The sequence below is a fragment of the Mercenaria mercenaria genome, chromosome 6 (assembly GCF_021730395.1).
Source record: "Mercenaria mercenaria strain notata chromosome 6, MADL_Memer_1, whole genome shotgun sequence".
Taxonomy (NCBI): Eukaryota; Metazoa; Mollusca; class Bivalvia; order Venerida; family Veneridae; genus Mercenaria; species Mercenaria mercenaria.
The window spans coordinates 67569133-67594123 of record NC_069366.1 but is presented as its reverse complement, the minus strand read 5'-3'; the positions used below and the strand labels follow the sequence as shown (position 1 = coordinate 67594123).

At 33.5% G+C, this 24991-nt stretch overlaps 1 protein-coding gene across 2 annotated transcripts in view; it reads right to left on the bottom strand.

The window, feature by feature from the left end:
* Window positions 1-24991, bottom strand: part of LOC123548523 (sodium-dependent noradrenaline transporter-like) — a 214771-nt gene that overhangs the window by 55807 nt on the left and 133973 nt on the right. The gene's annotated exons all lie outside the window — the stretch shown is intronic.

Genomic DNA, 24991 nt, shown 5'->3' with positions numbered 1-24991 from the left:
ATAACTTTTGAAACAGACTATATTCAACTAAGGTATTTTGTTTACTAATATAGAATACACAGGTCACGTGACAATGTGTATTGACTCGATCACTGGGTCAAAGCTATTAAACGTGTGAATGACTACACATGGGCGTGTTTATCGGTGCGTTCTCGCAATTGATTGGTTCTCTTGGTAAAAATATGTGCACCGACAGTGGAAAGGTGACCTGGTATTTGTTTTGTTAGAAGTAAGGATTATAATAATATTCAATCATTGTGGATTAATAATAATACAGATGGGAGTATCATTGGATGTCAAGAGATTCATTAGTAAGTTGATTAGAAACATTATTATGTTCATTATTTTAAACATTTTGTAACAAACGCACAAAGCACATGGGCGACAATGCTGTGCTGGGTTTCAGCTGTCATTGAGAAGCTAAATGGGCACATCTTCAAGGAGCTAGTGCAGATATGTGCTTGAAAATAGCATTTCAGTCGGCATGTGCTTTGTCTGAATTAAATTACTTAATTGCAATTAACAGTTGTAGGATAGATGCGAAATAACGCGGTCCTGTCCAAAGTTCCGGGAGCACGCACCCGAGGCCACGGCTAGGGATACTCAGCACGACATGAGTCTCCATGGTCACATGGATTTCCATGTCATGCCGCATTCCCAGCCCGCCACCGGGTCCGCGCCCCGTCACCAGTGACACTAGCGCATTACTTCGCACCTGCATAAATGATTATGTAGACATGTAGAATACAACTTTGAGGTACCATCATAAAAGGAAACAGTCGGATGTTTGCATCAAACATCAAGCATTACAATTTCAGACAAATAGTGTACATAGGCCTATTTATAAGACAAAGCTTTTATACAATACATGAGTACTTCTTCAGGATCATGTCTTGAACTTTTTAAAGAGTATTTTAATAAATTTACATACATTTCTTAACTGTTTAATGGAAGAGTTGTTTAGAAGTTCACTGAATTTGTACACATTCGTATTTTCATAATAATAGCGTTTCAGATAGGTTGTTCTATCTGCATGAAAATAGGTACATTTAAGTAGCAGGTGATATTCATCAGCTGTCTCCAAGCTATCACAGCACGGGCATTCCCTTTCATTAACAGCTAACCCGGCCCATCTACCTACTTCATTGGGAAAATACGTATTGCTAGTTCGAAATTTGATTAAAAGCCTACCTTCAGATTTATCTAGTTTAATCAGGTATGGTTCTAATTCTATTTTATCCTTAATTAGGGCATAATTTTTACCTTTTGATGAGTTTTGTAAAGATGCATGCCAACTTTGAATGTTTTGATCAAGTAGTATCTTTTTAATAATATATTTAATTGATTTTGTTTCAAGTTGCTCTTGGTTTTGCCATATGTCTATTCTTCCAGTTTCAGCAAAGATATTTTTTACGTGGTTGATCCATTTAGATTTGAAATTTGATAGATTAAGCATATACTTATATAATTGGTATGAGAGTTTATCTTGTTTACCAGTAACTAGCCTATTCCAAAATCCTATCATTCTACATTTTACAGTTATATCAATTGGATACCTTCCAAACTCAGCTAAAAGCATGTACTGTGGAGTACTTTTTCTTAGATTGCACAGCTTCCTCAAAAATTCATTATGAATTTTATTAAGCATTGATAAATTTTCATAACCCCATACTTCTGATGAGTATGTTAATATTGGTAGTATCGTATGATCAAATAATTTAAGAATTAGATCAATAGGTATATTAAGGTTATTAATTCTTTTATAGAATAAGAACATAGCTTTACGAGACGTTTGTGCGAGATTTTTTCTTGCATTTAGAAAGCTTCCAGATTTAGAAAACCATACCCTAAATATTTATAAGAATCAACTACTTCTAGTGTAGAATTATCAATTTTGAATGAGAAGTTAGCATTATTTCTGGCACCAAAGACAATAATCTTAGTTTTATCTTTATTTACAACCAAGTTCCAGGTTTTGCAATAATCATTAAAGTCATTGAGGCATTTTTGTAGGTCATCAGCATTATCAGAGACAAGAACTGTGTCATCTGCATAAAGTAAAACTATTATTTTTAGCCAGGTGACAGGATCGTTCTCATTATCTTGCATCTTGATTCCAGAGTTGCCTTTTTGATCTAAATATTCTTCGAGGTCATTTAGGAATAAGGAGAATAGTAGAGGGGATAAATTCTCCCCTTGACGTACCCCACAATTGCTGTGAAAAAATTGTGAATTAGTGTTACCATCAGAGACACAGGACTTAATGTTAGAGTACATATTTCGTATTACTCGGAAGAACTTTCCATTTACATTATACTTTATCAACTTCCTCCACAGACCTACCCTCCACACGGAATCAAATGCTCGAGAGAAATCAATGAAGCATGTAAATATTTGCTTTTTACTATGCCTTAATAATTCAATGATGGAGTTTAAAGTGAATATGTGGTCCGTAGTGGAGTAATTTGCCCTGAAACCGGCTTGGTTTTCCGAGAGGATGCTATTCTGGTCAAGGAACTTTCCCAATCTTAAATTTAGTATAGAGGTAAATAGTTTACTAACACATGAAAGTAACGTGATTGGCCGATAATTTTCGGCGTTTAATGGGTCACCTTTTTTGTATATGGGTATAATGACCCCTTCAGTCCAGCTTCTCGGTATTATACCTGTTTTAAGTATGAGGTTAAATAAAGCAATATACAGAGGTAACATTTTCTCCTTAGTAGATTTAATATATTCGTTAATTATACTATCCAGGCCGGGAGACTTACCATTGTTTAAATTATTTATACAAATAACAATTTCTTCCCGACTTATATATGCGTTTAATAAATTATCGTCATCACTAATGTTTAAATTATTAAGAATATCGCTGTCATCCATATCATAGTATTGGTTATTATTAGTATCCTTAAAATAATTATACATGGAATCAAGTGATGGCATTTCAGCCCTTTTGCTTTTCGATTTTACAGTATTAAGGAACTTCCAATATTCTTTTGGTTGCTTTGTATGCATTTTCCTTAATTTATTTTGGTTATTTTTATTGTATTTATTTATATACATGTTCATTGTATTTTTATACTTTTTACATGTACTTTTTGCATGAAGTTTATTGTACTCTGATGGGTGCTTAGTATATTTTTTTCTAGCCTTGTTATAAGTTTTTCGTGCTTTGTCACACTCAGTACCATACCATGGCTTTTTGTAGTTACTTTTAAACGCTTTATTTCTTGACTTATTATCGGGGAATGTTTTTTGGGCGCTTTGTATGAATATGTCTGACAATTTAGAGGTAACATTATCGATCATGTTTTGATCTACATCATCAGGATTGCTCGCTTGCATTTGAGATACAGCTGCAGTTATATCCTCAAAACTAATATTTTCATTGAAAGTATGGGATAATGTTTGATCCCATTTTGGGATTTTTGGTTTACTCATGCTTTTATCATGCGTTATCTTTTGATTAATTATGAGTTTAAAGGTAATTAGTGAATGCCCATCTGACATCAAACTGTCTACATTAGTCACATTAAATTCGTACAAAAATTTATATGCAGAAATTGAAGATAACAGATAATCAATTAATGAGACATTTCGGAAGGTTAGGTTACTTGGCTTATTTCCCAGCCTTCCATTAATAATAAATACATTATTAATTTTGCACAGGTCTATAAGTTTGTAGCCATGATTATTTATCTTCTTATCATGCGATTTTCTCTCTAATGAAATTCCACTGTTTTCCATTTTGGACCTTTGATCAAAAAAGCTTATGGTATCATTGTCAAAATGAAAAAAGTCTGACAAAAAATCGTCATTTTTAGTGTAGTCTTGCATTTCTGCCGTTTGGGCATTAAAATCGCCAGAAATATAAACATGTTCATATTCGGTACATATTACAAAAATATCAGATTCAAACAACTCAAATTCGTCATCATTATAAAACCTAGAATGCATCGGAGGTACATATACAATACCCAAAACAATATCTGTTTCTAAGTTTGTACATTGAGGTTTTAGTTTTATCCACATTATATATTCAGAATTGCTATCAATAGTATCAACATATTTGGCAACACTGTCCTTTATCAATACACCGACCCCACCACTTTTTCTAATATATTTTTGTTTACGAGGTTTACTAAAAAAGGTATATCCGTCAATATCAATAATATCATGCTCATCCACTTTTGTTTCTGATAGTAAAAATATATCATGACTTTTAACTAAATTAACAAATTCTGGGTATAAAGAACGCCTCTTAAGGCCACAGACATTAAGAGCAGCAATGCTTAAAGTATGTAAAGTACCGTTCGATTCATTCAATGTTTTACCACTTTTGTTCATAGCAGTCTGTTGTTTACACGTCACACGGTCGCTATTCCCTCCGCTGACCTAGCCCATAGCATTGGAAGTGGAACTCGGCTTTGATTGGTCACCGGGTCCACCAGTAGCCCCGGCGGAGTTTCCCGATCTACGACCCGAGCTGGAGTCGAACTGAGCCTGCATTCGGAGCATGGACTGACTATAGTCATCCAACTCCGTCTCACTTTTGTCCGAAGAGGTGGTTTCACGGACAGAATTGTAGCCTTCCGTGCTAGAGTCCGATTGCACCGACTCAGCAGAAAGTGCCCTGAACATGTTCGAAGTGGACACCGGAGCAGTGCCCTTTGTCACGTGTTTCTGTTTGGTTATACGTTCCGCACGTGCAGTTTCTGGATTAGACGGTTCCAAGCGCGAGCCTCTCGCAGCCCGCATCACGTATTTCCAATCCGGGAATTCGTCTTGTATTACCTTCCGTTTAACTACAAGTTTTGCCGGGTATCCAATGACAACAGTTCCTCTCGGATTTCTGGATTTCTCAGTCTTATAGCGTTTCCATAATTTTGAGCGTGCTTGAACTATTTCTCTAGGATAGTCCCTATTTATCCCGTACTCAGAACCTTTCAGCTTGTACGCATTGCGAAGAATCAGTTCGATATCATTTTCATTTTGGAAACAGACTATAATAGGGCGGCACAGCGAGTCACTAGATAATCCTACCCGATATACGTTGTTTACAAATATTTTTGAAGTGTCAATTTCAAGGTACAATGCGATAATGTCTGACGTTTTCTTTTCTAAATCTTCATGGGGTTCTTCCTTGATTCCACGGAAAACCAGATTTAGTTTACTATTTTTCACTTCATTGTCTATGGCTCTATATTCTAATATTTTTAACCTAAAATTTGTGCTTTTATTTTCATTGTTCAAGTTTTGCACGGAATGTTCTATATTTCGCACTTTCGACTCAATATGTTCCATTTTATTTAGCCTATCAAATATGGTGTTTAATTTATCGTCCATGCTCAATGCTTTAAATTGTTCTGTTGTTATGTTTGTTTCGTACGTACCACCGGTTGAATGTCTTTTACGTTTGTTTCGTTTGTTGTTTTGCACCTGCCACGCATTCGTGTTATGGCCGCCATGACTGTGACCACCTCCCCGCCCACGTTGCGAGCTAAATCCACCACGAAAAATCGAATTATCACCGCTATTCTTCTGGTTTGCCTGCATTCTCGGTCGATATATTCCAGGAAATATGTTTAAATAACACTTAGTCAATACCAAAGAGCAATATTCCTCAGAGAATGTAGATTAATCAGCAGAAAACATCGGTACATAAATTTCGACCTTTTTCACTCACCATGTCACGTGTCAAAATGACATAACTTGTTCATTCTGGAATTGACGTCTCAAAACGGTCATAGTCTTGTACTGTACCGTTTTATGATAGCCATTTTGACTAACTGAAATCTGAACAAATTTGTGATCAGACGTAACAAGAAATATCTTTTAAAAAGATGGTCGGCAAATTTTTCATATCATTTGTTATTCTATCATCTATCTTATATTTTGAAAATAGCAAAACTAAACACCACACTTTAGCCATTTAAATGGTTCTCTATTATTTTTTTGCTTCGTTTATTCTACGACGAATAACTACATGAGTGGTCTGGAAGGCATTTCAATCGATCGGGTAATCACACACTTATTCATGTGATACGCACACAATTTTCAGCTCTTTCTGTAAATTGAGATATGTTGGTATTTGGACAGGTTTTTCTTACAGGTATTAAACTTACCTATCATGTTTTAGATATATCAATACTCTTGCTGAATATACTGAAGGAAACGTAGCTTTAAACAAGAAATATCTTTAAAAATGATGGTCGGCGAATTGTAATAAGGAAAGAAGTTTATAAATTTTTCATCTAACATTCATCTTTCATCTAACATTTTTCAAATTGCAAAACTAAACACTGCACTTTAACAATTTAAATAGTTCTCTTTTAATTTTTCGCAAAGATTTCGTAGGGTTGCAATTTTGTTTCGTTTATCCTTAGACGAATAATTACAGCAGTAGTTCGATGAAGATTCATAAAGCGGTTCATGAGAAGAGGTCATTAAACATGTTTATATTTTTAGCTAAATTGATCCCTATCCCCATTTGTAACAAAATAGCAGGAGACCTTACGATATTGTTACACATCGAGTTTGATAAAAATCCATTACATTTTAGTGGTTAATGCGAAGAAAGGCATATCTACTTTTAGCTATAGTGGTCCCTAATAGGGCCCAAGTTCCTATATAAATAAATTTGGAAGAGGACCTTATAATGATGCTCCAGACCAAGTATGACAAAGATCCACCAAGCTGTTCATGAGACGCTGTATAAAGGCATTTCTAGTTTTAGCTCTAGCAGCCCCTAAAAGGGGTCAAATGTCCCAGCTGAACAAAGTTGGCTGCGGGCCTAATAAAGATGCTACAAATCAAGTTTGATCAGAATACATGAGAAAAAATCAATTAAAGGATTTTTTTATTTATTATTTTTATTTATTTCTAAAATAGGCCAACTGATGCCGCTTTAACAAATGCATATTCGCTATTCGTGAATCTTTGGACAATGACGTCACACCTATAAAAAGTGAAGTTCAAGCAAAACATACAATTGTTATTATTTCAATATTTCTGTTTCATAAGCAAATTTTGACCGCATAAGCAAAGTTTGACCGTAGTTATATCACATAGATAAACTGTATGCAACGTACCTTCTTTTCAGTGTAAAATGAGATTCAGTCATTATATAGCATATATATAATGAAACAGATTTCAACTGAGTTCAATACTTGCATACAATACTAAAAAAAATTTTATATATAACAAATCAGTTAAATAATTTGTAACAAATATATCAACGCAAACAAGTACTCATTTTAATATGCAAACTGAATAAGTCACAAAAGCAAGAAACCTTTTCATATACAGACGACAATTGTAACAAGGAAAATCTTTTAAAAAGCACTCCTCTACATAAAAGACTCTTATCACACCCTTATTCATGTGATACGCAGACCGTATTCAGCTCTTTCTTTAATTTGATATATGTTGGTATTTGAACAGGTTTTTATCATATTTATTAAACTTACTTATTATTTTGAGATATATCAATATTCTTGCTAAATATACTGAGCCAAAGTTGACTTTAAAACTGTGAGCAGCGTCGTTTAGGATAAACGCTTTGTCTACATTTCACTCAGCGTAGCACAGTCAACAGAGTGAAAGAAATTGACACTCTCGTCCAATCAGGCAGAGTGTTGCATAAATCTTCCGTTTTGATAAATTATCTATAATGCGTTATCAAGTAGTTTGATTGGCAAACTGAAGTCACGTGGCATAGGAAAACGAAAACGAATTTAGACGGCGTCGCCGAAAAACTGTAAACAGCGTTAAAGATAAACGCTTTGTCTGACATTTCTCCCAACATTGCACAATCAACAGGGTGAAAATAATTGACACTCTCATCCAATCAGATAGTGTTGCATAAATCTTTCATTTCGATAAGTTATCTATAATGCGTTATCAAGCAGTCTGATTTGCAAACTTAAGTCACGTGGCATGCGTCGGTCCAGATCACGAATTCGTTCTAAGTACGGCATTCGCCGAAAAACAACTAAAACATTTAATAGCTGTACTTTATCAAATCATTGCAAGTAAAGTAGGCCTTGATTGACTGAATATTGGTTGAATAGTACTTCAATTTCTAGTTATTAGCTTTATTAAATTAATATTCATAAATCTACTTTATATCTGAGGAGCTGTCAGAAAGTTTATATTATGCCTCTCATGGAATCTCATTTGCATTTATTATGTAATCTTACATAGGCGTATCTCTGAAAGAAAAAAAAAAGAACTTTGGAGTACATCATTAGCTTTAAAGCAGTGCTTTTAAGTTCACCATAAAATGAAATTTAACAGTAATATTAATAAAAGTGGTAAAATATTTCCGTGGAATGGACGAATGATAATGCAGTCAAAGATAATTGTATAAAGAATGTTCCCGTATAATTTAGTTTCCTGTTGACGTTATAAAACAGTCACAATTACAAACAAATCAGAAAGCAACAACAACAACAACAAAAATGCTCAGTATGAAATCAATCTTGACCTCTAATGTTCCTGCCTAGGACTTTAGATAAATAATTAACAAAAAAGCATAATCCTAATTAACTGCATACAACTCGAATGATAATTCTTGCTAGCCCAGTACAGGGCTAGACGTAAACTTATAATTAAGAATACTGAAGACGACTGAAGGTAAAAATGAGCTGTTAGCAGCTGACATTGGCGGAGATTTTCATTAACATTATGAAAGTAGCAAACGCTTTCTTTTGCAAACCTGAGCAACTAATTTCATAAGGTTTATCAAAATACAAATTAGATTTATACTTCAGGAACAAATGAACGACAATCAAAACGTCAATACAAAGTGGAACATTCTTAAGCAATTGTATTACATAATTACTTGCTGATGAGGCCAACCAAATACCCTGAACATCTCGTACCAGTAGCTGTGCTGTTTAGAAGAAAATAAAACCATTAACATAGTGCAGGCTAATGTTCGTCTGCACTGTTCTTTATTCTGTCAGTAAATGTTCAGTGAACACCCTGTCGAATTATAAGTGGTACTGCCCAAATCAAATGATGGACCAGTCCATTTTAGAAATTTGACAAGGTAAAGGTTAATACTATGTACACTTATTTGTTTGTAATGTCCTCATTGTTTATCAATTTTACTTTCGATATGTATTTTCGATAGATATCCGATATATAAACTAATTGGCGTTTCATGTGAGAGAGACGTGGTTCTAGAATATTTATATTCCTTCTGGATCTTTATACAAACTCTCAAACTTTGGCTTTGCGTGAAAAATCCTCCATAAAGAGAATCAAAACCTTGAATTGTATGTGATACAAGTTAAAGCATACCAAAAGTTCCTTCTAGGGCTCATCTATATAAATATAAAATGACCATCTTGTAAAGTTTGGTTGCAATGTCTGTTTTATACTGCAAAAAATATCAGGTAAGTATTTACGCTAGTTATTTAACATAAATTGTTAAATCCAACAACAAATTAAATCTGTTACCTCTTTCAATACAGTAAATATGGTACTGAGACAATTGACCTAGTATTCATGTGTGAATTTGTTACACATAATTATAAGAGGGTCGCAATGGGGTTTGTTTTCATATATTAACCATGCATTTGAAGGTAATGATAATATTTGGTTGTTTACATTTAAATTTGCTGATATATGTCTATCTGGTGAATGTACATATGTTATGTTCAGGAGGAAATAAAAGAATCAGTTAATCATCATCGGGGTTTAGTATTGTGTAACCCATGGATTCCCCCCAATTGAGAAAGAATAGTTTAACGTCACAGGTTATTTCTAAGGTCACGGAGTTTTATTGGCCGGTGTAATGAAGTATTTCGACCCCCATAGAATAATGACCCCCCGGTCATTATTTTATAGAAAAAGTGACCCCCCCGGTCATAGTATTATGACCTCCAGATCATAGTATTATGACTCCCCCACGTGAAGTAAACTGAACCTCACGAAGAATATTGACTCTCATAAAAAAAACGACCCCCGGTCATTTGGTCAAATTTAGTGAAAACTCATGTATCTAAGGCCTAATTGCTGCATTTTATGCCCCCACTCGGGGGAGGGGGGGCATATAGATTTGCCCTTGTCCGTCCGTCCGTCCGTCCGTCCTTCCGTTTGACCATTAGCCTCAGATACTATCACTTGACACAGAAATCAGAGCATTCCGCAACGGGAAAAGGGATTCTATTTCTAGACGCTGTATCTTGATGTATACATTTTTTTCAGGAAAATAACAATTCACAATACGTTCACAAAACACACCAGTGTCAATAATCCCTACAAACTTAGGTATGAAGTAATTCTTCAGAAGAAAACTGCACAAGAAACTGCTAGCATAGAACTTAGTATTAATAGAAGTTGCAATACTTAGCAGTGGCAGTAAAGTACGGTAGCGGCAACAATAGAAAGTAGTAGTAGTAGTAGTAGTAGTAGTAGTGGTAGTGGCAATGGTAGTGGCAGTTGCAGTAGCAGCAGCAGCAGCAGCAGAGGAATAAGTGACAGCAACAACAGCAGCAGGAGAAGAAGAGGTAGATGTACACGACGTATTAGTGGAAGCAGGTATAGTAGTATCAGTAGTAGCAGTTGTAGTAGTAATAGTAGAAGTAGCAGTAGTAGTAGTAGTAGCAGAAGAAGAAGAAGAAGTACATGTAGTAATAGCAATAGAAGTAGCGGCACCAGTAGTAGTAGTACAATCAAAATGTTAACTATTGGCAATGGAGGGTATTAGAGTTGTAGATCTAGTAAAATTGTCTGTTAGGTTTGGTGGGGATCACTTTTTAATAGATATTATCGTTGAAAGTCTTTTTAGGAGCCGGTGTTTTACACGGAAAGAGTAACTTTTTTAAATAGAATAACGTCCGGGAATCGATATTGTATGAGAGTTCGAATGTAGTAATTTCGGCTGTGAGTGTTTTACATGGAAGGAGTCACTTTTTCTATAGAATAATAACCGGGGTCGTTATTCTATGAGATTCGAAGGGAGTCAGCTTTAGGGAGTCAGTATTTTACTTGGAGGGGTCAGTTTTTCTATAGAATAATGACCGGGGGTCGTTATTCTATAGAGTTTTCAAAGGGAGTCAGTTTTTTATAAGGGGAGTCAATATTTTACAGGAAAGGAGTCACATTTTCTTTAGAATAATGACCGGGGGTCGTTATTTTATGGGGGTCGAAATACTTCATTACACCGGCTTGTAATGACAACAGCTTTAGGTACCAGTAGCTCAGTCAAGTGTGAATTATTAAACTGGAATATTCCTTCTCAAGAGAAGGAATAATGATTAAATTCTCAAGTACCCAAAGTCTATTAAAATCCACCTGATAACTCTTTACAAACGTTTATAATTAATTTTGTTAAACGTTTAAGGACTTCCTGTCAGCTCTCTTAAGTAATCAATTAAACATAAGAACCTTTACTTGAAATAAAACAGATGGTAATGTAATATTCAGTAAAATAGTTCGATCATTTACTGGAAAGATTTAGATTCAACCTGGAAATTGAGCTATTTTAATAACTACGATATCAGTACATTTGTATATACTTCCAATCGGTGTCGTAAAATAGATATAAAAGTTCAATGATACTGCCATAATGCAAAAGTCGTATAATTTTCTGGCATTTACGTTGTCGATAAATTAAAACAAACAGACAGAAAGAAAAACTTTATTACAAAATCTCAAGGCAATACAAAAGGGTAGGTATACAGTATTTCATAGAACTACCTCCACCCTTAAAGAATGTTGGAATAAATGAATTAATTATCTGTAGACATTGCTGTGCAAGAAAATGAAAGAACGTTGTGGGTCAATAAGGAGCGTTGATGTCAATATACTGTTACAGTAGATACATTTGACAAAAGTAGAAATAGTAGTAATAGTCACGTGGTGTTTCCCTATACTACTATGGACGGCGGAAAGATTTACGAATCGGTTTGGTTATAAATAAGTGATAGATAAATCATAGTTAGTTGTTCCTCGAGAACGCGTGGGGTAAGTATGATAATTAAGGAGACTCGACTCGTGCCTGACTCCCATTTTCATACCTATTCCATTTATTGCCACGGATGGTCAGTTAATACAGACCCGTAGTATGTACGTAATTAGATGTTATAAATAATACAGAATTTATATCAACTTTGAAATCTTTTGGTAACTGCTTTTCTTTTCTTTTCCTGGATGCTCCGCGTTCATAATCAGCTTCAGAAACAAGCGTTTGAAACTTCCAAAATGCGTATAATGTCTACCTCTTTGTTTTGCATTGCAATTTTATAACCGTTATAAGTTCTCCAAAATGCATGTAACGGTTGTTTTATTGTTGCTTTCATAGGTGTTGTTGAATTGTTTGCATCAGATAAACAATAGAAGATTAATGAGGTATTCTGTAGTAATGCTAGACAGTCATGGAATTTCTCTGTTCAAATAAGAAATGAATGAATACAAGAACACACTGGTAATAATAAACAAGAGGAACATACTTTGTTAATTTTGACTTGTATACCAAATAACGTTTGACCTACACCTATGTAAAGCATTCAATATGACACAACTACAAAAAAGTATCAGTCTAAACTGGAATCGTTTTGAAACCGACATTTCGGTCCCATTTTTCCTTCCTTTTTTTTTTTTTTATTAAAATTCAGTTTCAAATATATATTTATAGAAACGGCGTTCACAGAGCTAAGCCAAATTCTGAAGGTAGTGAACCCGAACTAACACTCGGTATTTTCCGTCCGGTTAACGCATTCTCCGGTTTTAATGCAAAACTCTGTATTAGCCGATGGATGCCGAAAGAGCGTACAAGAATACGTATTCACACGGAAATTGCCGAATGTCTTTACGGGGCGCTTTTTCAATGTTCATAGAAAAGCTTTTGGAAGATTTGACTTCTCAATATTCGATGAAAATCTGTGAATAAAGTTCTCGTTGATAAGATAGGATAATGAAGCCATTATTCAAGATAAAATTTGTAATGAAAACAACTATGTGGCGCTTATCTATTCCAAAACACTTTCAGTCGTAGGTATTTAAGTGTATTTCGGATACACAACCAACAGCATTTTTAGTATTAATAGAACTTGAAACTTGCAGCCCTTCTCATTTTGTCCTTTCATCGCAATAATTTTTTTTTTAAATCGTAAAATGCCATTAAAATAACACTTATAAACTCAAATTTTTTCTTTTGAAAAACAAAAAAAAAAAAAAAAAAAAAAAAAAAAAAAATACATGCACTCTAAAAATAGCCCCTGACTTGTGTTCAACTGGAGGCCTACTACGTTTTGTTAGTTGTGGTGTAATTAGCATGGATTCTTATCATTGATTTTTTCTTAAAATTTCTGTCATTGTTGTTGAACAGAACAAGTTCAAAGCGGCCATGCAAGAAACATGTTCAAACATTGAACCATTTAATGGTCATTATCAAGTCTTGATAATTGTTTCATTCTAAAACAGAGGTAAATAATGAACATTTTGTCATTCTATGATTCAGCCCAAAGTAATTCATAAGACGTTTTCGAACTTTATTTGAGTCTGATTTGAAATTCTCCACAATCTTTAAAGTTATGCTCTTCAGGTTACCCGTCCAATGGAAGTATTTTGCACTTTGTTACACTCATTCGTTGTCAATCTTTGATATTAACAGGCTGCCTTAAAGTGTTTAAGCAAAGAACTATGCTCCAAATAAAAGATTTATGCCAAGTTTTTGTAATATTTCTGTTGTTGTTCAATTTTGTGAGGCACATTACGAATAGGGACGTATAAGAATGTATCATATTGATATTATTTGCACTTTGCTGAGTCTTATAGCATTTCTGGTTGATATGAGTAAAAGGAAGTTTGATCATTGAAGTTACATAGGCCTCTAAAGAGTAACCAGCGTCCGTAAATTGCTAAATATTTCACACGAGTAATTGAAGAAATTCCCCACCTGGAACAAACGGACGTGCTGAAGACAGGTGTCATATTACCTTTTTCACAATAACCGCGTTCAAAGGTGCTTCAGGCCAATACTACAGGAAACCGTTTCAATTTAAGTAAATCACCCAGCCCTAAACACTGGTCGGGATATCAGCCGCGACTGTGAATCGAAACTGAATTGCTAACGGGTAAATTGTTCATGCATTGGTTTTGTTTTGAGTTTAGTCAGGTTTAAGAGCCCACCGACACAGTTATATGTTATAGGTCTTCTTTCCAGCTTTTGATTGTGGAGAAAGACACCAAGTGCCCCGCCTTGAATAATTTCAGGTATACGAGTGTGAGTGTCTTGATAGAACCACCGACCAGCTTGATGGCTTCCGTAGTTAAAAAGAATCCTACACTAGAAACGAGGCTTCAAACCCACACCAAGGAACAAGTAATTTGATGTCAGCAACCTAAATAACCTAAATACCCTTCACTTGTTTACTGGATGTCATCCTCAAAAAAATTAGCACATCTGAAATCAATCGTGCATTAAATTTTTGCATATCGTTCAGCTATAAACAGAAATGACCGATTTGTAATTGTTTCACCGGTTATTCATTTTTTGTTTATAAGCCTCATTTATAGATATATTCATTGCAATGAGCTGCATGCAAATGTTGCTTTCGAAAGAAAACCATTTTAACATACATAATCTTGCTAAAGCGTATCTCTGAAAGTAAAGTTGTAGAATAAAAGCTACGTGAAGAAGATTGCATATTTGAAGTATGTACATGAATAAAAAAGATACTATCAAACATACAGAAGCATACGCTATAACTATTGTTTAATGTTGACTCATACTGTTCCTTCTGAGTATACGCAACTGCGGAATACTGAATCTAAGATGAAGCATACATTTGTACATTTTACGAAGTAACCTGACTGGTATTTTTCCAAATAAACATCCGGAATGTGAACATAGAAACAGAAATCGACTTAAAAGAGGCACGTGAAACGATCATACATAAACATGTACAAGTTCGTACAGACAGAAAAGGAATGTTATAATAAGTTTCGTTTTAATAATGTTTATAGCGCAAACCTCAAGTTGGTAAACATGTTTTCATTTATACGCAACACTATTTTCTTAAAGGTTTGATCTCAAAATAATGGTCCCTGCTATTACAATGTAAGAGTCTTTTGTTTTCAGTAGTTAGACAAGAACAACCCTAATCATACACGTTGTCGGCAGATTTGTAGACCGAGTAAGGTTATAGGCTTGTAACTGACCCTCAACGGAAATACTGGTGTAAAGTATAATAGTTTGCTATTGTCTAACCCACACCATTTATCACAAAGACTTCCTATTATCGTGGAGGGTCATATCAACATACCCAGCATACAAGCTTCCATCAAACAACTACAAACAAAATACGTACGTCTTAAAATGTTGAAAATATAACACAAAATCTAAATTTGAGACAATAATTACAGTAATTTAACACAATATTACATTGTTACCAGGATTTTCGTTGGTGATATTAGAGTTTAATCATGGCTCATGAGAAGAAATTACAAGGTTTTAGTAATACGGTCTTGAACCCGTCCTTTATTAAAACATAGTAAAGCAACTTTATATCAACGTTGAAGTCAAACGTTTGAAAACTTCCAAAATCGACACTTATGTTTCATCTGGATGTTCAATGTTTATCTCTGTGTTATATATCAGCCTCGGAAACAAGCGTAAGAATTTCAGAATGTATGTTAAATGTCTGCAATTACTGTTTTGCAATTTTATGACCGTAATACGGTCTCAAATATGCACGAAACAGTTGTTTAATTGTTGCCTTCATAGGTTTTGTTCCATTAGTTTGGTAAACATGAAATCACCAGCCAGACATTAGCAGATTTATGAGACATTCACCGTAATGATAGAGTAACATCAAAGTTTTAGTAAACAAGTTAAAAACTGAACACTGACAGTTAGATAAGTATTCAAGTTGCAGTCATTTAAATATTGATGTAAATTCAATACCTGAGAAGTTCAAATACTATTCCAAACTGCAGGAAAGCGGATGTTTTAAATGTCAAATAAATATTATAAATAAATAAAGGAGAGCCACTCTGTTCCGTACATTTTAAAGTACACCTCATATGAAAAACATCATGTTTGGAAAAAGTTTCTACGCACACATAAGCATCATCTTTGTTACAATTATATTCAAACTGCAGGTTCAATTTGGCCATTTTTTGTGGTATGATAATAATATGAATGATGTTTAAACATGAAAGTAAGTGTCAAAATATAATTTTCATGTGGTCTAGATTTTCCCTGGCTGCGGGTATATATAAGTCCGTAAAAGTTGTGTCAATTTATTTATGCAAGCACCAACCAGATTCTTCAGCGTCAAATTCTCAAATATATTACTAAAATCAGAAATTAGTAAGTGTTATTTAGTTTGGTCTGACAAACAATATAGATCTCTCCAATCAAATCGGACTGAATACATAAAGAGATTACTTCCTTATAGGTCAAACGGGATTGGATTGGAGTTATGAGAACCATTAAAAGTTAGTTATTTATAAAAGGCACAGGAACTATGGGTTAATCCTTAATGGAATGATAGCTTTAGATTCAGAATGCAATTAACGGTTATATTCGCTGTCATTCCTTAAATATGAACAGAAATAAAATTTGTATTCAATGTATAGACTTAAGCATTCTTATTAACATCCAAGAACGTCAACATAAAGAAACAGAAGTAGGATGAAAAGCAGGATGTAAAACATAAAAATATCAACACAGACAAGAACAAGTGGGCACACGCAAACATTTTAGACAGGGAGCGGTGATTTATAACACAGACTGAATTTTGTATATATAACAAAAGGTTTCCATTATATAACACAAGAACACGATTTCGTGAAATTTATCAATAACAAATTAGATCATGATCCATCTGCTTCAGGCCCAACGTGTTGCGGATATATTCTGTTTTTGTGACATACCACCGGTATCAAGGATATTATTGAATAACTTTTCCTCCTTTTCGGTATTGGTGTACATTTCATGGCATATTGAACAAATACATGTCGTATAATTTGCTTGTCATTGTTACATCATATCAATATTATGTTTTGGCCATGTTTTATTGTATGCTCGAAATCAAAATAAAGTTATCTATTGATCACTGACATTCTAACACTACATTGTTTAAAAACCACTGTCACTAGACCAGAAAGAAATATTAGAAGAAAGACTTTGCACGTATCATTATTCTATCTCAAAGTATGATGAGTTTGGCAAATTTTAAGTTCGAAAGGGGCCATAACTACGTCAAAAATTGGTAGTTTTTAGCCAAAGTCGAACTTGACCTGTATTTTTATGTTGTAACACCTGTGTACCAAAAATTATTTAAATCTGTCAAGCCTTTCATGAGGTATTGTCCGGAAACCATGATTTTGGTAAATTAAAAGTTGGATAGAAGCCATTACTACGTCAAAAATGGTGGTTTGTAGCCAAAGTCGAACTTGACCTGTACTTTATTTACACCTGTGTACAAAAAATACTTAAATCTGCCAAGCCTTTCATGAGTTACTGTCCGGAAACCATGAAAACCAAGGGAAGGACCGACAGACCAAACGACAACCGACCGACAAGCGCACTCCTTTATTGTCACCCAAACTTCGTTTGTTAGGGTATAAATACTAACCTATTTCAACTTCCCAAAGCTCAACTTAAAGTAAAACTCGACAATGTGTTTCACCTTACGATAAGGTCTTATATTATACATAGAGGTAGTGTATGACATGTATACACTATGCGTTTTAATGACATTCTTTTTGTGGTTTGCGTGTTACAAAAGATCTGAATTCCTAAAAAAATCATTTTTTATCGAAGAATACAAAGGTCATAGCCAACATAATGATGTACGATTGAATTATTATTAAATATTGCTAGTCTGGTTTATACTAAAACGCTACAATATTATGTTCACAGTAGCGATGACTTTCAGCACAGTTTGCATTATTAAGGTTTTCGTTCAATGAAAATGAAAGTTTGAATTGAAAAAATAAATAACACTTTGAAAACTCAAATCATATAATCTCTGGAAGACATTGAATAAGATACATAAAAAACACCCATTCTTATTTGCATGAACAGCTGGTTATGAAATAATTCTAATTCTGTGGACTTAAATTATTGTACGTATTACTAAGTGAGTTGAACAGAATACATTCCTAGAAATAATTACATTGTTTACTGAATGTTTTGTTGAGAGCTTGTGGGCGATTAAACAAAAAATGAACAATTGATATTTAGTTACATATTTCACCTAGCAAGATAGCAAAAAGACTATAATAAAATAGATGTAAGTGTCTTTGAAAGCTTACACCTGATAAATGCTGCTTGCAGATCCTTGTCTTTACTACATCTCTTCTGAATTGTTTATAATAAACTTCAAAGTACTAATATCAGGATAATAAGAGAAAACATCTATCATATTAAGTGTGCAGCTGCACGTCGATACGTTAATTAGGCGGAAATTGCAGTAACGACATTAAAATATAGCAAAATCTAACCCGATTATTGACATAATATTTGGTTGTTCTTTTTTTTTTAGGAAACTTCGCTTTATCAACATAACGCTTTTAATTATCGCGACAGCAATCTAGCTAACCCGCATCATAAATATGCCAACTTACAAACGTTTTAACATAACCTGAATATATAGATTATATCGTAATTACCATGCAAAAAAAAATATGACATAGCCATAAACATGCGTGTGTTTATGAATAAGTGATGATCAATGTTTGCATGAATGCAAATTTTGTTTAAATATGTCGTGCAATCTAGGCTGAAAGTTTAGTTACAAATGAACAACTTGTTCATCAGTAATAGATGAAATGAATACGAAGAACGTTTTGAAGTTTTGAATTCTTTTCTACTTATGCTTTAGATATGTCTTTCAAACAAACAAAAGACTATGTTACCATTTTCAAGTTTAAAGTTACAAATAATATTTAACATTCATACTATGAAAATAGTAATGAAGCTAATTTCAGTTCTTGCTCATGTAAACATTAATTATATCGCCTCTATGTTTGCATGAATATATGGGTCTCAGCCGAAGCGCAAACTATTAATGTTTAGCAATGCTCCTACCTTCACAAGGAGTTTTGACAGTCGCAGATTTCTGGCTGTAACATATTGATGATGTAATGATAAACTTAACAAACCTGTTAGCCCGTGTTAACTGAAGACAAAGCAGTGAACAAAAATCGATCGAGTCAAGTCAAGTCAAATAGTTTATTTATGTCTCTTCATACGTACAGCATGATAAAACAATACAATATTACAATATTTTAAAAACACGTATGCCTTTCTATACAGAAATATAAGAGACAATTTGATCTATACACATTTTCATATTCTAAAGCCTAATATTTAGTAAGATGACTAAGTCACCTACATAAAACTATTAAAATTGTAGGAAAACGTCCGACTATTCGACAGCCTTGTCAATTAAATAAATATTAAAGCCAGAAAAGGGGCATAATTTGTAAAATTGCAGAACAGGGTTATGGAACCTGTACAATGCATATCAGTGAAGTTTCAATCCATTCCCACAAGTGGGTACATAAAAGGAGAATAATTTTGTAAAAAAGCAAAGTAGAGTTATGGAACATGTGTACCGAATGTCAGATCATGACAGTGAACAATAGTATTCAGTTTCAATCCATTCCTTAGGTATAGGAAATAGAGATCAATATAATTGCACCTTTACTAATCCTACCAGGTGTTCTGTATTACAAAAGTGGATCTATTGTGACATTTTGATACAAGCAAAACTGTATTATCTGCACTATTATTTACCTACTGGTACTTCGTTTTATTATTGGCTTGTTAAAAGTTAATTTTTTACCATATGTAAGTTGACAGAATCATAGGAACCATGTCTTGAGGGGTAAATCAAACACAAATGAATAAATCCTTAATGATTTTGTTGTGCAAAAAAGTATGATATTGTGTCTTAAACAGTTTTCATTTTCCACTCAATTGTGTAATTGCAAGGGAAGTAAACTAATAGATCTCTACTTATAAGTACTAGCCCAAGGCAAGAGTTGTCATTCTTTGTGGATCACAACTTTAAATTAAAAATTAAAACTTCTTTTATTGATATTAACAAAACTATCATAAACTTCACATTTGTGAAATCATTTTTGGTTATTTCAAGGACTTGGAAATTAATTTCTAGACTTTATTTAATGTAATTCTATCATTGAAAATTTTAGGGCCTATCTCTACATTCCTATTAGTGTGTACTGAGATACCAGCTTACATACACAAACTTAACCAAACTCTGCTATGTCCAAAAAGGGGCATAATTTTGTAAAAAAAGGGCAAAGTAGAGTTATGGAACCTGTGCACTGTATGTCATATTATCACAGTGTACAAGTGTGTTAAGTTTCAACCCATTCCCATTAGTTGGTACTGAAATACCAGCTTACATATAAAACTTTAACCAAAAAAATTCTAAGTTGAAAAGGTGGGATAATTTTGCAAGAAAGCAAAACAGAGTTATGGAACCTGTGCAGTGTAAGTCAGTTTATCACATTGAATAAGTGTGTGAAGTTTCAATTAATGCCCACAAGCTACGATATAAAAACTTAACCAAATCAGGACATCGACGCGGACGCCGACGCAGGGGTGAGTCCAATAGCTCTATCTATTCTTTGAATAGTCGAGCTAAAAACTGCCTTAAGACATAAACAGAAAATAATTGCCTAAAGTATTGTTAATAAATCTTTTATAGGATGTAAGTTGTATCAGATCAGATCTGATATATATTTGCAGATTACCGATGTACTGTTTTCTGACAAAAATGTTTGTCTGTTCCAATTTCTTCTCGTCTGCTGATACGTGTTTACATTTGATGATTTCACACATCGTTTTTAGCCTACTTCTGCTATCTAAAGTTTGCATTTTTGCTGTTTATGAGGATATACAAACAACTATCAAGTTGTGTATATTTGTATCAACAAAAATTTATTTCTTTGTAAATCTCTGACCGGCAGACACGTTGCTGTTTTCATTATGAAGTTACGGCGTATGAGTATTTGTAACAAACTCTGGACCGAACCATCGACTTTCTATAAGTCAGCTGGATGGCTTCCGTAGTTGAAGGAATTCTACACTCGAAGCGAAGCTTTGAATGCACAACAAGAATCGTGAAGTGACTTGGTGTCAACAACCTAAATATTATTCCTCTCATGCAATGGTCTGGTTGTTTAAATTATAATTCTCTATAGTATGAGCACATCTGGAATCAGGTGTGCACGAAGCTATTGCAAATCGTTGTACCATAAACAGAAATTACCGATTTGTTATTGTATCACCAATTCTTCAAATTTTGGTAATACGCTTCATTTATAGATGTATTTATTACTCAATTTATATTGTAATAAGCTGTCAGTATGTTGTTTTTGAGAGAAAACCATTTTTGCGTTAGTTACATAATCTTGCGAGGGCGCATCTCTAAAAGTAAAAGTATGGAACACAAGGCTACGTGTAGAATATTGCATATTTAAGTATGTACATGAACACAAAAAATAACTACCAAACACACACAAGCATACGTTATAATTGTTGTTCAAAGTTGAAACATGCTGTTCCTTCCTGAATATTAGCAACTGTGGTATACTGAATATTAGATGAAGTATACATTTTATCAAGTGACTGGACTGATATATTTTCCAAATAAACACCCGAAATCTAAACATAGAAACAGAGAAATTGACTTAAATAGGTTGTGAAACGATATAATATAAACACGTACAAGTTCGTACAGGCAAAGTTTTTTTAAAGGGAGAGGAATATTACAATATGTAACAATATGTGTCCGTAGCAGATGGTGACAACTTGCTAATGAGTCCATCCAATTATTACGAATTCTCCTGGCATGAATTCATACGCATAAATGGTTACAACTCTGTTCTTTTGCATTTTACACTGGGCTGTATTGAAAGACTTAAGTTTGATTTTCGTAATAATTCCGTTTTGAATCATTTGACACTAATAATGCAATCATGCTGAAGTGTAATAATGATATACTCAGGTTGTAAGTTTCATCGATTAACTACAAACAAAATATTTACGTCTTATAATGTTAAAAATATAAAAAAAACATGAAAATGTGAGACAACAATTACAGTAATTTGAGACAATATTACATTGTTTGTGATATAATAGTTTAGTGACGGCTCTTGAAAAGCAAAAACAAGGGTTTAGTAATACGGTCTAGAACCCGTCCTTTATTAAAACATATTAAAGCAATTTAATATCAACCTTGTAGTCAAACGTTTGAAAACTTCAAAATCGACACTAATGTTTCATCTGGATGTTCAATGTTTATCTCTATGTTACATATCAGCCTCAGAAACAAGCGTAAGAACTTTAGAATGCAAGTTTAATGTCTGCAATTATCTATTTTGCAATTTTATGACCGTAATACGGTCTCAAATATGCACGAAGCAGTTGTTTAATTTCTGCCTTCATAGGTTTTGTTGCATTAGTTTGGTAAATATGAAAGCATTAGCCAAACGTCAGCAGATTTATGAGACCTTTGTCCGTGATGATAGATTAACATGAAGTTTTTAGTAATCAAATTAAAAACAGTCAAATATTCAACTTGCAGTCGTTTAAACATTGATGTAAATTCAATGCCTAAGAAGTCAAAATACAATTCCAAATTGCAGGAAAGCGAATGTTTTAAATGTCAAAGAAATATTTTCATAGATCAAGCCACTCTGTTTCGTACATTTTAATGTACAACTCACCTGAGATCTCTCGAATCAAATCAGAATAAAGACATATATAGACTACTTAGGTCAAATGGAATTGGTTTGGACTTGTGAGAACCATGAAAAATTGGTTATCTATATAAGGCACAGGAAAAATTGGTACATCCTAAATGGACTAATACTTTAGATTCAGAATGCAATTAACGTTTACATGCTCTGCTAGTCCTTAAATATGAACAGAAATAAAATTTATATTCAATGTATAGACTTAAGCATTCTTATAAACATCCAAGAAAGTCAACCTGTTTAAAAAGAGGTAGATGAAAAGCAGGATGTAAAACTTAAAAATATCAACATAGACAAGAAAAAGTGGGCACACGCAAACATTTTAGACAGGGAGCGGTGATTTATAACACAACTGAATTTTTGTATATATAACAAACGGTTTCCATTATATAACACAAGAACATGATTTCGTAAAATTTATCAATAACAAATTAGATCATGGTCCATCTGCTTCAGGCAGGGGAACTTCCAGGGAAATGTAGAACATGTTGCGGAGATATTCCGATTTTTTGTGACATGCCACCGACATCAAGGATCATACTGAATTACTTTTTGAGTCTCCCTCGGTATTGGCATACATTTCACGGCATATTTAATATGTATATATCGTATAATTTTAATGTCATTGTTTTTATATCGTCTTTACATCAATTATTTTCCATGCTTTATTGTATGCTCGATATCAAAATAAATGTATCTATTAAAAGATGTATAGACAGGCGTTTGGAATAAGCCAGCAAATGATAAACAAACTTCGAAGATGGTAGCAGTATTCTTGACACTACATTGTGAAAGAACCACTGTCACTAGATCAGAAAGAAATATTAGAAGAAAGAGTGTGCACGTATCAAAATCTACCTCAAAGTATAATACAGACAATGGTGACACACGAGATAAATACCATTTCACTTCCCAATCCTCAACTTAAAGCAGAACTCGACAATGTATTTCAGCTTACGACAAGGTCTTATATTATACATAAAGGTAGGGTATGACATGTGTACACTATGCGTGTTAATGACATTCTTTGTGTGGTTTGTGTGTTAGAAAAAATCTTTTTACATTTCTTTCCATTTTTTATCGAAGAATGCAAATGTCCAAGCCAACATAATTATGTACGATTGAATCATCATTAAATATTGCTAGTCTGGTTTATACCAAAACGTTACAATATTATGTATACAGTAGCTTTTCAGTTAAAAACAGGATGACTTTCAGCACAGTTTGCATTTATAGGTTTTCGTTAAATGAAAATGTAAGTTTGAATGGAACAAAATAAATAACACTTTGAAAACCCAAATCATATAATCTCTGGAAAACACTGATTTAGATATATCGAAAAATCACTCATTCTTATTTGCATGAACAGCTGGCTGGTCATGAAATAATTCTTATTCTGTGGACTTAGATTATTGTACGTATTTACTAAGTGAGCTGAACATACAGAATACATTCCTGGAAATAATTACATTGTTTACTTAATGTTTTGTTGAGAGCAGGCGGTACGATTAAACAAAAGGTCTGAACAATTAATATTTAGTTACATATTTCATCGTAACAAGACAGCAAAAAGACTATAATAAAATAGATGTAAGTGTCTTTGAAAGCTTACTCCTGATAAATGCTGGATTGTTTATAATAAACTTCAAACTAATGTTTATAGAATAATATCAGGATAATAAGAGAAAACATCTATTATATTAAGTTTGCAACTGCATGTTGGTGCGTTAATTAGGTGGAAATTGCAGTTATGACATTAAAGTATAGCAGAATATAACAGAACATAAACGTAGAATCAATTTTAAAAACAACATACAAAGCACAGGGAAGTTGATGAGTTTCTGATAAATTTAATATTAACATTTTTATCAGAGACGTCTCAAACACGATTAAAACAATGAAAGAATTAGTTAAACTCGCTTAACTGGTTAGATCTAAATATTTGGAATTTTCAAGTTCAAATATATTTATAGAACTGTTCTAGCTGAAACGCAGACTGCCGAATCATTTTGCACAAGAACATGTTCAACATAAGCTATGAACACTATCGTCTTTCCCAACTTCGGAAAGCGGTTTCTTTAGACCAAGTGGTGTATCGTTTGAATACTTCAAATACAAAAATATGAATTTTATTATGTACACAAGAATACAATATGATAAAACAAAGCCAATTTTTCGATACGGCAGTGTGTTTTGTTGGCGTTGTTGTGCAGTCTATGTCTAATTA